Source organism: Pinus tabuliformis, chromosome J (genome assembly GCF_031772625.1).
Source record: "Pinus tabuliformis cultivar Carrire ecotype Pingquan chromosome J, CPIR1, whole genome shotgun sequence".
Classification (NCBI taxonomy): domain Eukaryota; kingdom Viridiplantae; phylum Streptophyta; class Pinopsida; order Pinales; family Pinaceae; genus Pinus; species Pinus tabuliformis.
In genome coordinates this window covers 831,168,158-831,181,391 of record NC_142295.1, presented here as the reverse complement: position 1 = coordinate 831,181,391, position 13,234 = coordinate 831,168,158, and the positions used below count along the sequence as shown (strand labels likewise).

General features: G+C 38.1%; 1 protein-coding gene across 2 annotated transcripts in view; it reads right to left on the bottom strand.

Moving 5' to 3' along the window:
* LOC149229280 (uncharacterized) overlaps window positions 1–13,234 on the bottom strand; it is a 350,336-nt gene that overhangs the window by 276,142 nt on the left and 60,960 nt on the right. The gene's annotated exons all lie outside the window — the stretch shown is intronic.

Genomic DNA, 13,234 nt, shown 5'->3' with positions numbered 1-13,234 from the left:
TGAGCCGTCAGCTTTGTATTTGTTCTTGTAGACCCACTTGCAACCAATTGGTTTGGTTCCAAATGGAGGATCAACCAGCTTCCAAGTGCCATTCTTTATGAGGGCATCATACTCCTTTTGCATCGCTTCTTTCCATTCATCATGAGAAGCAGCTTCTTTGAAGGAAGTTGGTTCAAAATCTGTAGACAAGTTCAATTCACAATCATAAGTAACATCCATATCAACAGGTGAATTAGAGTCATCTACATCACCTCCATCTTGTCGGTTTGAATTTCCGGTTCCTGTTTTTCCAATTTCATCAGGATGAACACTTTCAAGTGTCTTTGTCAGCCACTTTGGGGGACCTTTCTGAGATGGTCCAGGCTGCTCTGTTGATTGAGTTGGGACTGAATCGAGATTGAGTCTCCCAATTCTATCAATTACATCACTTAAAGCATCATCCGTTGTTGGAGTTTCATGCAGAGGAGATTGTTCTTCAGAAGAAGATTCCACATGTTGTTCTAGTATAGGAATCCCCCCTTCAAGATGTGGAATCTGATTATCAAATTCTTGAAATGATTTCGTTTTTGCGAATCTATCCAAGCGATCAAGTTGCCGCTCAACAACATTGTCAGATTTGGATGATTCAAGAAAAATGACATCTCTAGATACAACAAACTTTTTATTTACTTCATCATAGAGGCGGTATGCTTTAGAGGTGTTTGAATACCCCAGGAAGATACACTTACGACTTCTAGCACCAGGTTTGTTTCTATGTACCTTTGGTATCAAAGCATAACAGGTGGAACCAAAGATCCTGAGATGTTTTACCGAAGGAACATGTCCATACCACAATTCATAAGGAGTCTTGTTTCTTATAGCATTAGATGGACATCTATTCTTTATATATGCAGCACATAGAACAGCATTTGCCCAAAACATTATCTTTACATTTTTGAAGAAAAGCATGGATCGTACCATATTCAAGATTGTTCTATTCATTCTTTCAGCTACACCATTCTGTTGGGGATTATAAGGCACAGTTGTTTGATGTTTGATCCCATGTTGGCGAAGATAGTGTTCAAATTCATTTGATGTATATTCTTTTCCATTATCAGTGCGAATAGATCCAATATGAGATTGTGCATCATTTTCAATCCATTTATGAAAATTCTTGAATGTTTGAAAAGTATCAGATTTGTTCTTCAATAAATAAACCCAACACATTCTGGTGTAATCATCAATAAATGTCATGATATATTTATTTCCATTTGCAGAAGGAACAGGCATTGGACCACATAAATCTGAATGAATGAGTTCAAGCTTCCTATGTGCTCTTGAATGTGAATCATGAAAAGACTGTTTGCTATGCTTTCCTAGAATGCAAGCATCACATTGCTTATGTTTCCTAGGAATTGTAAGCAAACCAGCAACACCATTTTTCTTCAATAAGCGGAGACTGTCATAGTTTAAATGTCCAAATCTAGCATGCCATAATAAACTTGATGGAAGTGTACCTTCTTCATGATGAGAAATATATGAGAAATGTTGTGCATGAGCAGAGGTTCCTTGCAGTTTGAGAAGTCTTTCTTCTTCTATTCCCCTCATGACAAGTGAGTGGTCAGATGCTTTTCTTACCTCAAGCTTGCCATCAAACATATGAATGGAGTGACCTTGCTGCCGGATGTGGACCAAGGACAGCAAGTTTCTCTTGAGCTGTGGGAGATATAGAACATGATCCAGAAGAAAGTCTGGAAGACCAGGCAATTTAAGCCTGATTGTGCCAAGCCCTGATGGCTTGATTTTTGACTGATCTGCAAAGTATACTGCTCCATCAACATTGTCAGTGAAATCTTCAAAAAAATCTTTTCTATGAGTCATATGACAGGTTGCTCCTGAATCAAGCAACCCATCATTTTTCGAAGAAGCAAGTGAAGCATTAAACAAATCTTCATTTACTCCAATGTTACATTGTGCCTCAATATAGTGAGAGGATTCAGGTGCTTTACCTTTGTCTATATCATCAATTTTACCTTTCTGCTGGTTTCTTTTCTGCTCAATTTTGTTCCATGGTAGCTTGCATGTAGAAGCATCATGTGATCCATTTCGTTTGTAGCGAATGCAATGCAGATCTGCCTTTTCTCCTTGAGAATGTCTGCCCCCCCTGCCTCTCAAGTATCTTCCTCTTCCTCTTCGTCCACCTCTTCCTCTTGTAGAATTTTGAGCAGGATGCTTTTCTTTATGAGCAAGGCACACAGTCTCTTCAGAAGATTCAGGGGCTATCTTCTTTCCAAAGGCTTTCTCTCTTTCAGCAAACTTTTTCACAAGAGAGTCAAAGGCTATATCTTTAAGATTTCCATTTGCTTGTAAAGACTCAAGATAATTGGAGTAGGTAGGATAAAGTGCCTTGAGAAAAGAAATAAGAGGAATATCCAATTCAACCTTAGTGGATTTGATATCATGCATTATAGACTTTACTTCAGATGCAAGAGCAAGAGGATCATTATTTTTCAGCTCAAGAGTGAAGAGTTTAATCATGAGCTGAACAACTTCAAGTGCAGAATGTGAGTCATAGAGTTCTTTCAGCTTTTGTAAAGCTTCAAAGGCAGTTGAATATGATGAAATATGGCGACTTACTTCTTCATTTACAGATGCTGCGATTAATGCATAGGCTTTGTTGTTCTTGTTTTCCCAAATGACGAGCTCTTTGTCTGATGTAGGCTGCACTGGGTCATTGTCTCCTTCTCCGACACACACTCTTTCCACAACTCATTGAAGATGAGGGTGTGTTTTATCATCCGGGACCATTCAGGATAGTTCTCCTTGCCAGTGAGAACTATTCCTACCATAGAGATGATTGAATGCATTCTGTAAAAAATACTTCTGCTGATAAAAAAAAAATTCTGCTAATAAAAAAACTTCTGCTGATAAAAAAACTTTCTGCTAATATACAGTGAAGTTGTACTCAAAAGGGCAACAGATTTCAAATTCTTTATGCACTAAGTTTTCTTCAAATGTCTCCCAAATTTATAAAATATCCTCCCCTTTCATTTTCTTTTAGTGGGATTCCTTTTCTCGAGACAAGTGCAAAGAATGCCACTAATGTTGAAGAAGCATTTATGACCATGGCATCAGAGATAAAAAAGAGGATGGCGAATCAGCCGACATTGAACACTGGCAAATCTGGCACAGTGAATGTTGGTGGGAGTCAGCCTATTCCACCGAAGAGCGGCTGTTGTTCATAGTTTCGAGTCTTGGAACTCAGGACTGTTAAGTAATTCTACATAATGTATGCGGCTGCTGGTCAAGTAATTCTACATAATGTATGCGGCGATGTTATGGTTGCATCAGGTATTTTGGGAGCTCTTTTGGAAAATAATGCAAGGATACATAAAGTGATGCTCGATGCCCAAGTTCAATGCACTGGCTGATCTGGTCAAAGAGCTGTTCAGAAATGGGGATTATCAGAAGTTTTCAGCTTTAATTCAACGGGGTTAATAATGCAAACGCATTCAAACATCAAAACGATAATACCACTGCGCATTCAATATTCAAACGTTAATATGACTGCGCATTAATATTCAAGCGTTAATACGACTGCGCATTCAAAACGCTGTGACCTTGCCGTCAGCACTTTAAACTTTCAAAACTTGCATTGCAGCCCACATGGGAAAGAAAGGATTCTGTCCAGTTTTCAGCGGCGTACAAGGAGGCTTCTCCGTTCTGGAACTCCCACTTCCACTGGCGATAGCTATGCTCTCTTTCCGGAAAGCCTTCACCAATACGTCAAAGAAATTAAATTAAATGAAGTACTGTCTACGATGCGGACGATTATACCTTGACTTCACATTTAAGCCCGCGTACTCAGAATCTGGAATATACAAACGCTTGAAGCAATCGTCCCTTGACTTCACATTTAAGCCCGCGTACTCAGAATCTGGAATATACAAACGCTTGAAGCAATTGTCCCTTGAAAGTCACCATGGTTCGGCTCTAGATTTCCGTCGATAATGCAGGATGGAATCCCTGAGAACGGCGATGGCTCACCTTCGAGCTCGAGATCAGTTACCAACACTGTCAACGGGTCGCACAATTTCGTAATACAGGGTTATTCCTTGGCCAAGGGCATGGGCGTTGGGTGTATGAGAGAATTCGCAACTCGGTCACGTGAGAGCGAAATGAGCTTGGACAGGTCTGCATAGAGGCACCAACGCATCTCTGGGCATGTCAGGCCATCGACAGAGGCAGAGCAGCGCTCAAGACTGAGGCAGTGGCAGACTATTTCAGGACAGAGGCAGTGGCAGAGATGAAGGGAGTTACAACTATTTTTAGAACTGGCTCTGATACCATGTCAGGCCAGGAGTAACTCCAGTTTGGCAGAAAACTCAGAAAACTGATTCGATTTATTACATTAGGTAGCTATTGTTATATACAAGAATGTGACTGCTCAGTTCATCTTCTGATGACTGTTCACATTCCAGGTTCACCCAACCGCAGAGGATTAGGTGTCAACATGGATTAACAAGTAGGAGAAGTAACATCAGTTTGTTGCAGTAGGGATTCCAGGTTTATGAATTTTCATAAGGAATATGGTGACCATGGAACAACTCTTCAATAGAAATGATGCCACCAAAAGGGTTGATGAAAAGAAGATGGATCATTGAAGTAAATATTGGTTTTCTGGAAAACCCAAAAATGGTAAAAATTGGTAAAGGCACTTCTGAAGAAGAAAAGGAGAATTTGATAGATCTACTCATTGAGTATTGAGATTTCTTGGCCTTCTCTTATGATGAGCTTAAAGGTTACAGGAAGGATGTTATTAAACATACGATTCCTTTGAAGGATGAAGATGCCAAACCACTTGAACAGAAACTTAGGCAAATCAATCCTAAGTCAGCCCTCCTTGTTCAAAAAGAGTTTCAGAAAATGCTTGTTGTTGGTATCATTAAACAAACTCGGCATTCCTCTTGGCGCTCAAATTTGGTGATTGTTAGGAAGAAGAATGGTATTATCAGGTTATGTGTCGATTTCTGGAATCTTAACTTGGCTTGTAAAAAAGATAATTATCATTTGCCTAACATGGAAAATATGTTGCAAAGAATAATCGGGCCAGGTTTGATGTCATTATTAGACGAATTTTCTGGTTATAATCAAGTCTAGGTTAAAAAAGAAGATCGTCATAAGACTACCTTCACCACGCCTTGGGGTACCTTTGAATATCTCAAGATGTCTTTTGGGTTAACAAATGCGGGGGCTACTTTTCAGAGGGCTATGGATTATGCTTTCAAGGGATTAATTGGCAAAATCATTGAGATTTACCAGGATGACCTCACTGTTTTCTCTAAAGATGGCAAAGTTCATATCGACAATATAAGGCAATTTTTTGACAAGTATAGAGAATTTGGCATATCCTTAAATCCCACCAAATCTATCTTTGGGGTAACTGAAGGGAAATTGTTGGGTCACATCATTTCCAAAGATGGTATCAAAATTGACCCTGAAAGAGTTGAGGCTATTCAGCAAATTTTGTTGCCACATAATCTTAAGTCCCTGCAGTCTTTCCTAGGAAAAACAAATTTCCTTAGGAGATTCATTCCAAACTATGTTGAAATTGCCAAGCCTATACAGTGTCTTCTAAAGAAAGATGCAAAGTTTGTTTGGAAAGATGAAGGTAAAAAGGGATTTCAAAATATCAAAGATGTTATAGCTAAAGCTCATGTCCTAATTAGCCCGAATTATTCATAGGATTTCATAATTTTTTCATTCGCTTCCAAAGATACTATAGCAGGTGTCCACCTGGAGAAGAACAAAGATGGTTAGGAGCAACCAATTCCTTTTATGAGCAAATCCTTGCAAAATTCAGAATTAAATTACAGCGCTATGGAGAAGCAGGCTTATGCATTGGTCAAGTCACTGAAGCATTTTAGGATGTACATGGGTTATTCAAAATCATTGTTTTTTTTTCCCATTTAGCTATCAAAGATATCTTGACTCAAACTAATTGTCTACGAACTCGTGCTAGATGGGTAACCAAAATTCAAGAGTATGATCCTGAGATTAGACCGACCAATCTTATCAAGGGCCAAGGATTGGCTCAAATGTTGACAAAAAGTAACGAAAAGGCTTTAGAGATGGTTTGTCAGAATGAAGTTACTGAGCCTCCTATCTCCCCCGAGCTTTAGAAATTGGAAAGGATTGAGTGGTATAAAGACATTATCTATTATTTGACAAATTTGACTTGTCCCGATCACTTGGTAGCTCATAAAAGGAGGGCTCTCAGATTAAAGGCATCTAAATATTGTATCTTAAAAGATGGACTTGGATGGAGAAATCCAAATGGAATAATACTCAAGTGCATTGATGAGGATGAAGCTAAGAAGCTTATCACTGAGTTCCATGCAGAATTTTGTGGGGTCATTTCGCAGCAAAAACCACGGCTCACAAAATTCTGCGTGCAGGATATTATTGGCCCACCATTTTCTCAGATGTGCATAATTTGTCAAAAATTGTCAAGAATGTCAACTTTTCACAGGAAAGCAGAATTTAGCAGTCTTGCCTCTTTAGCCGATTGTAGGGGAAGCTCCTTTTCAACAATGGAGGTTGGATTTCATTGATAAATTTAGCTAGAATTCTAGCAATGATTACTCAAGGATTTTGATTGCAACAAATTACTTTACAAAGTGGGTTGAGGTCATTCTAACAAAGCATGTCACTGAGAAGGTTGTCATGGACTTTCTTGAGAATCACAATATCACTTATTTGGTGTTCTAGCCAAAATTACGACCGACAACACCAAAGCTTTCAATTCTTCCGAGTTCTATTCTTTCTACTTCAAGTATGGCATTATCCTATCTCATTCCTCAAATTATTATCCCCAGGGAAATGGTCTTGCTGAATCAAGTAATGAGAATTTAATCACCATCATTAAAAATATTGTGGGGGATAATAAGCGGCCTTAGGATTGCAAAATCAAGTATGCATTATGGGCGGATAGGGTTACAAAGAAAAGAGCTACTGGGAAAATTCCTTTTGAGCTTGTTTATGGTTTGGAAGTAACTTTGTCTGTTCATCTCAAACATCCAGCTTATCAGCGCCTTCGCCATTTTACAGAAAAAAAGATGCAGTACAGAAAAGAATTGATCAAATAATGGAACTTGGTGAAGCCCGCAGGAATACTTTTGATAACATATGTCAGAACCAGGTCAGAACAAAAGAAGGATTTGACAAGTCATCACGAAACAGATCTTTGTAGATTGGCGACATGGTATTATTATGGGATCACAGAAATGAGAAGCCCGACAATCATGGAAAGTTTGGCAGTCTATGGCTTGGACTGTATATCATCAGAGGCATCACTGGAGCAAATTATTTCTATCTGAATACTCTGAAAGGCGATCCTGTAGAGCTGCCACCAAATCGACAGATGCACAAACTGTATTACAAGGATGACATTTGATGCCATGGGGCATCTTTTTGTATAGTATCTCTAGCCCTAATCCTTTTCATTTATGTCGTTAGCTATTTTTATTTCACGCATTTAAGTTATATGTTCTTTATGTTTTAGTCTGTTAAAGTAGATTTTTCCTATGCCAGCGAATTTTCTATGTATGCAGGATGATTTGGATTTTGAATGGATATCTATTTGATGGACTTATGTTTTCTTGGATACAGGATTATGGGATTCTCATGTTACTTCATCGAAGCAATGTGTCCCCATATGGAGCCAGATGTTGCACACATTTTGTCAAAGATTCAAGGAAGCAGTGGTACCATATTTTTCTTCGAAGATCAAGATCATCAACTATCAACTATTGTGTCATTGTAAACCCATTCTGCAAAATTTTAAAGTAAATGATGCTTGTAAACCGTGTATGTATGTAACAAGCTAGGTAAGCCTATTATTTTGGTAATGAATTTCATCCTAGGAGGTTTTTCGTCTCACTGATTCATTTGTGTTTCTAAACATCGATGATCAGCAGAGTTTTTCCCTCCAACCTCACCCCAAAGCTAGGGTGGAATTTATCGTCGAAGTCTTAGGTGAGTCTTATGTTTTAGTTGAGTCTTATGTAAACGTGATTTGGGAATAATTTAAGATAGTTGGCTAAATTATTTTATTACAAGTCACTTGGTCTACTATATCATATTGTGTCGCAGAATTGGGTAATTAATTGAGGGCTATCACGAATGGGTATTCCCCCTTTGAGGCTTGAATTATGTAAAATCGTGTAAAAAATATTTTAGTGCATGGTCCCTGATACTTAGACACCATGGATAAAATATTAGAGGGTGTAAAAAATAATTAGTCCTCTCAAGTGTCAATTAATTAATTTTTAAGCCAAAAAATTAATTAATTAGAGTCAAAATTAAAGTCCTAATGAAATTAAATTCTCCAAGTGGAAAAATTCGTGATTCTTAAAAGAATTAATTTTTAGAGGTCCACCCGAAGGGAATATTGGAAATTTCAAGAAAAATTAGACCCTTAGGCCTTGGTGGTCAAGTCAAAGTTAATTTTTTGAGGAAATTAGCTCAAAATAATTATTTTTTAGCTAATAAAAAAGGATTTTAATGAGGAATTCGAAAATTCCTCAAAAATAAATATTTTCAACAGCAGAGATTAAAAGTTGATCAAGGATTTATCGACGGTCGAGATTATTTTGACGGGGATCAAGCGAACTAGCCGATATTTTCCACTTGGAGGATTTATCTATAAATTGAGAGTCATTTGTGTCTCAAGCGATCTGATGTTTGGCTAATGTAATTCTACAGAAAAAACTGATGTAAAGCTACTGTCCTGCTGGGAACATTTTTTGAATAATCATAATAAAGACTTTGGGGTGCAGTTCATGGTGTCTATGTTCTACTAATTTGTGGTATGTGCTGGGTACAGGCCTTCCCATATTATGTTTAAATTTTTTAAATTAAATCATCATTTCATAGTAGATGATAGGAACACTCTATTGATAAGTTTTGGCCTTATTTTAAATGATTTGATTCATTGGTATTGTAACGATTTATGCTTGAAGAATTATATATGTTTGCGGTTTCCCCAGTGCTTGGGCTCCAAGTTCGAAAATTGTGGGCACAGACTGACCTTGTTTGGACTTCAAATATTTTTATGGATTTTATAACTTTGCTAAGGTTGTAGCTTGCATTTATATTTCGAAAATACATTTAATCATTGTCAAGGGTTTATCAAAAATTAATTTCTCAAAATTTCCTCAAGCATTGTACATATGTATATTTTGTAAATATATTTGTAAAATAGATTTTTGTAAATCATTTTATTTTCTAACCCTTGTTTGCAGCTGGGGTTTCGGGGTTTTGAAATTATTTTAAAATTTTGTATATATTGGGGTTTTTGGTATTTGGTATTTGTGAATTCATTTGTGCAAGTGATATCAAGTGAGAAGAGTTGGATTAGAGCTAAATCTAGGCCCTTGAGGGTAAGATCTAGCCTCTACAATTTTTGCAGGGCCAACCATTGAAGATTTTACAGTAAAATTAAAGATCTGAAGCAAGATAATTTTTTCAAGAGCAAGGATTTTAAATTTTGGGGCACCTAGGCCCAGATCTCCCCTCTCCAAGCCCAGTGTCCTCCTCTAAGGATCAGCGTCAGCCCTTTAGGGTCTTTCGTCACCCTTCCAAGCCTCCTAGAGGTTGGGCGCAAGCCCCTACGGGCTTCGGCCTCCTCCTTGCCCTTGGTCGTGGGGATTTAAGGCCATTTTTGGCCTGGAAGGCCTCGGCCCCCTCCTAGACCCTAGATGGCTTCCCTACGGGCTTACGTGGGCTTTCTAGCCCCTCTCCTAAGCTCGGCCTCCTTCCTTCTCTGTTGACTTTGCTCTCCCCTTTGGGTTTCCTTTTTGCCCCTTTTCATCCCTTCTCTAGCCTCCTTTCCTAGCTGCTAGGCCTTTTCTAGCCCTATTGGGCCTAGTGCTAGCCCTTCTTGGCCCTAGATTGCCCTTTGTCCATCTCTGAATTTTTTGGACTGAAGATTGTTGGTTTTTGCAGGTGAAATTGGCTCAAAGTTTGTGATTTCAATTGGCACAATCATTGGAAAAATTTTGAGAACTTGAGCAAGCATTCTTCAAGGCCTTGGGCCTAGGGTTTGATCTCTAAACCCTCATCTTTTTTCACTGTTTTGCTACAGGTGTAATAAATCTTTCACAACAGCAACAAAACTCTTAATTAAGTGCCCTAAAAAATCACATCTAAGTGGTCTAAACACACTAAAGGTTTCATGATAAAAATTTTGCTAATTGTTTGGTGACTTGGGCATTGTTTCTTGAGCTTAGATTTGCTTGTTTGTTGGCTAGAATATCTCTGCATAATCAAATAGATCAAATCTGATATAACTTGGAAAGAACATATTTAGAGGCATAAAATTGACTGGTGTAATATTTAGCATATTGTCATAACATCTAAGCATCTTGGGCATCAAATTTTTGGCATAAATCTCCAAGTTTAATGAAAGAAATATCTCTGCATAAGGGTTTGATCAGATCTGATATAAATATGAAGATCACATCTTAAAGGGCTTAAAAATCAAATTTTTTGACTTGGAAAACTTGTTCTAACACTTGGAAAATTTTGGGCACATTTTGGCACACACTTTCACATTAATAGCTTACTGTTTGCATGTCTTTCTTACTGCTGTAGCAAGTGTTTTCAGATCTGAATAACTCACCATAAGAAGGTTAAACACTCATATAGTTGCTTGGCAAGTCATTGGGTATCTCATTGGTCATATTTAATTTTCATATGCTTGATAATTTATTGATCTAGAGTGATTTACTTGTTGTTGTCCTAAGAGTTTAATAATTGCTTATAAGATATAAGGTCTCTCTTTGCTCATGTTCTATACTTGCTCTTGTTACAAGGTTTTGTAGCAAATTGACTTAAGTGCACTAACACATTTGTTGTTGTGAGTTGATCCATAAATTTCAAGTTCACATCTAATAAACACGGACTAAAGCACTAATATCTTAACTCTCATTGGGCATATTGGTATCTTTTGATCTAAGTCATTGGTTCTTGATATATAATTGTTTTGGCAAGCGATAAATTGACATTTGAGTATCTTGTTCTAATTGTACTCCACAAGCATTGAGATAGCTCTTTCCTTCTTGAGTATCTTGCAATCTAATTGGAGTTATTGTTAAACATTGCTAAGGAATCAATTGGATAATTGCTAAACACATTTTTATTGTCTATCTTAAGCATTAGCATCTTGAAGGTTTCTAAATTCGAATGAGCATCTTTCAATATTGGCCTAAGATCACCATTGGCATTTACCTTGATCTCATTGGATAAGTGTTCTAACTTGATATCATTGGTTAAATATCTTGTGATTAGGTTACATTAGCACTTAATAATTGGCACATTCTTGGTAATAAGATTGTCTTTTCATTTATTGATAAGTACTCTTGTCATTGAAGATTAATCATAACTTTAAGTACTTAAACATTAAGCCAATCTTAAACTAAGAACTCACTCATATCCTTTGTATAAGCATTCTAGGCTTAGTTACATTAATAATTTACCTCCAAGCAAAAGCATGGTTGATAGACTTCTAGGGCCACCCTTCTCACCTAGCTTAAGGGATTCAGCACCTTTCTAGTGGTTAACATGGCGACCTTGCAATCGTCAAAGCCACAGTCTCTACAACGTCGGAGGCATCGGGTGGTTGGAACACAAGGGGAGGTATCGTTAATCAAACCTCTGCTTGCTTCTCGTTGGCTTCCATCCCACAACCTACTCTAAAGACTAGTTCCAAAACAGTTAAGGGAAGGTCATACTTAGATTAGTCATATAAATTAAAATTAACCAAGATCCTTGCATCACACATAGATCCTGAGATTTGCACCGCATATAAGTTAGTGAAGCATCTAACTAGCAGTTGTCCATTTGGTTACTTGGTCTTAATTTAATAATAAGCAAGAGTTTGACTCCATATGGCACTGGTCTCATTTTTGAATCTAATATAATCCTTACGATCTTGTTAAATCTAACCAAGTAGCTAGGCCACTCAACTGTGTCTCCCGGACTTGTTGGATACCAACTTGTCCTTCGTCTTCACATTTCCATAGGGACTACCCCCCATAGCGTATTGTTGGGAGACAGCTAGAACAAGAGGTCGGGGATCAGAGTGATAGCCCCCGACCTGAGTCGTTGTCATAGTGCCCTTACAATCTAAGCGACAACAGGTCCTTCTTTTTCTTGTTCTCCCCCTGTCCCTGACTGGGACCCTTTGATGCAAGGGCCACATTCTCTTCCTCTTTCTCAGCCTGCAAACCCTTACTGTTGCTACCACTGATGGAGCTCTTTACTAGAGCTCACCTCATCTCCTACTGCAGTTTTGACCAAATTCTGTCCCATCTTGGTAGAGTATCTCGTCCTAAAATGCTTTGGACAAAGACATCCCAGTCCTCTAAGATAGTATTCAAGGCCAAACACACGAGCTCTGTAACTTGAGGCACCTCCCCAACTGCTGCAAGTTGATCCCGAATTTTTCGAATTCTAGTGAGAAAGGAATCTATGCTTTTGCCCTTTTGCATCCCGATGTTTCTCAGCTTTTCTTGCAGGAACATCTTCCGCTGCTTGGAAGGATTCTGATATAGCTAGGCAAGAGCATCCCACATCTCTTTGGCAGTGTTATTGCCAAATATATGCAAAATTGTATGGTCTTGGACTCCATCCAAGTCATCCGCTTCGCCTTTGCCATCTCTTTCTTCTATTACTTCAGTTGATCTACATCATTCAGTACTGCCACAACATTTTCTGCATAGGTCTTCAAGCCAAATTCATCTAGTAGGAAGGACATCCTAGCCTTCAAGATGACATAGTTGGAGGCTCCCTCCAACCTATCCTGATCAATAAGCCCAGTTGTGGCCATCTATGAAACTGAAACGAAAATCTCCCTCTTCCCACTACCTAGTTGTTGAATTTGCTATTCGTACTCCCTTTTGGAGTGAGAAAATCTGCTTGTTGTTGATTTGGGATAGCATCGGATGTGCTCTAGCTATGAAAATTGGTGGAGAGGTTAAAGCACATGAGATCTCCAAGACCCAGAAATGGTTTGGACAGATTGTACCCGGTTTGGGAGATATTAAAATAATTAATATTTTTAATGGAGTTGGAAAAATAAAATATTAATGGGTATTAATATAAAATTAGGTTAGAAGGTTCCAAAAGTCATGGATCAAGCCAAATCTAATCTTAGTCGTTGATCAGAGATTTAATCTCAGTCGTTGAAGGA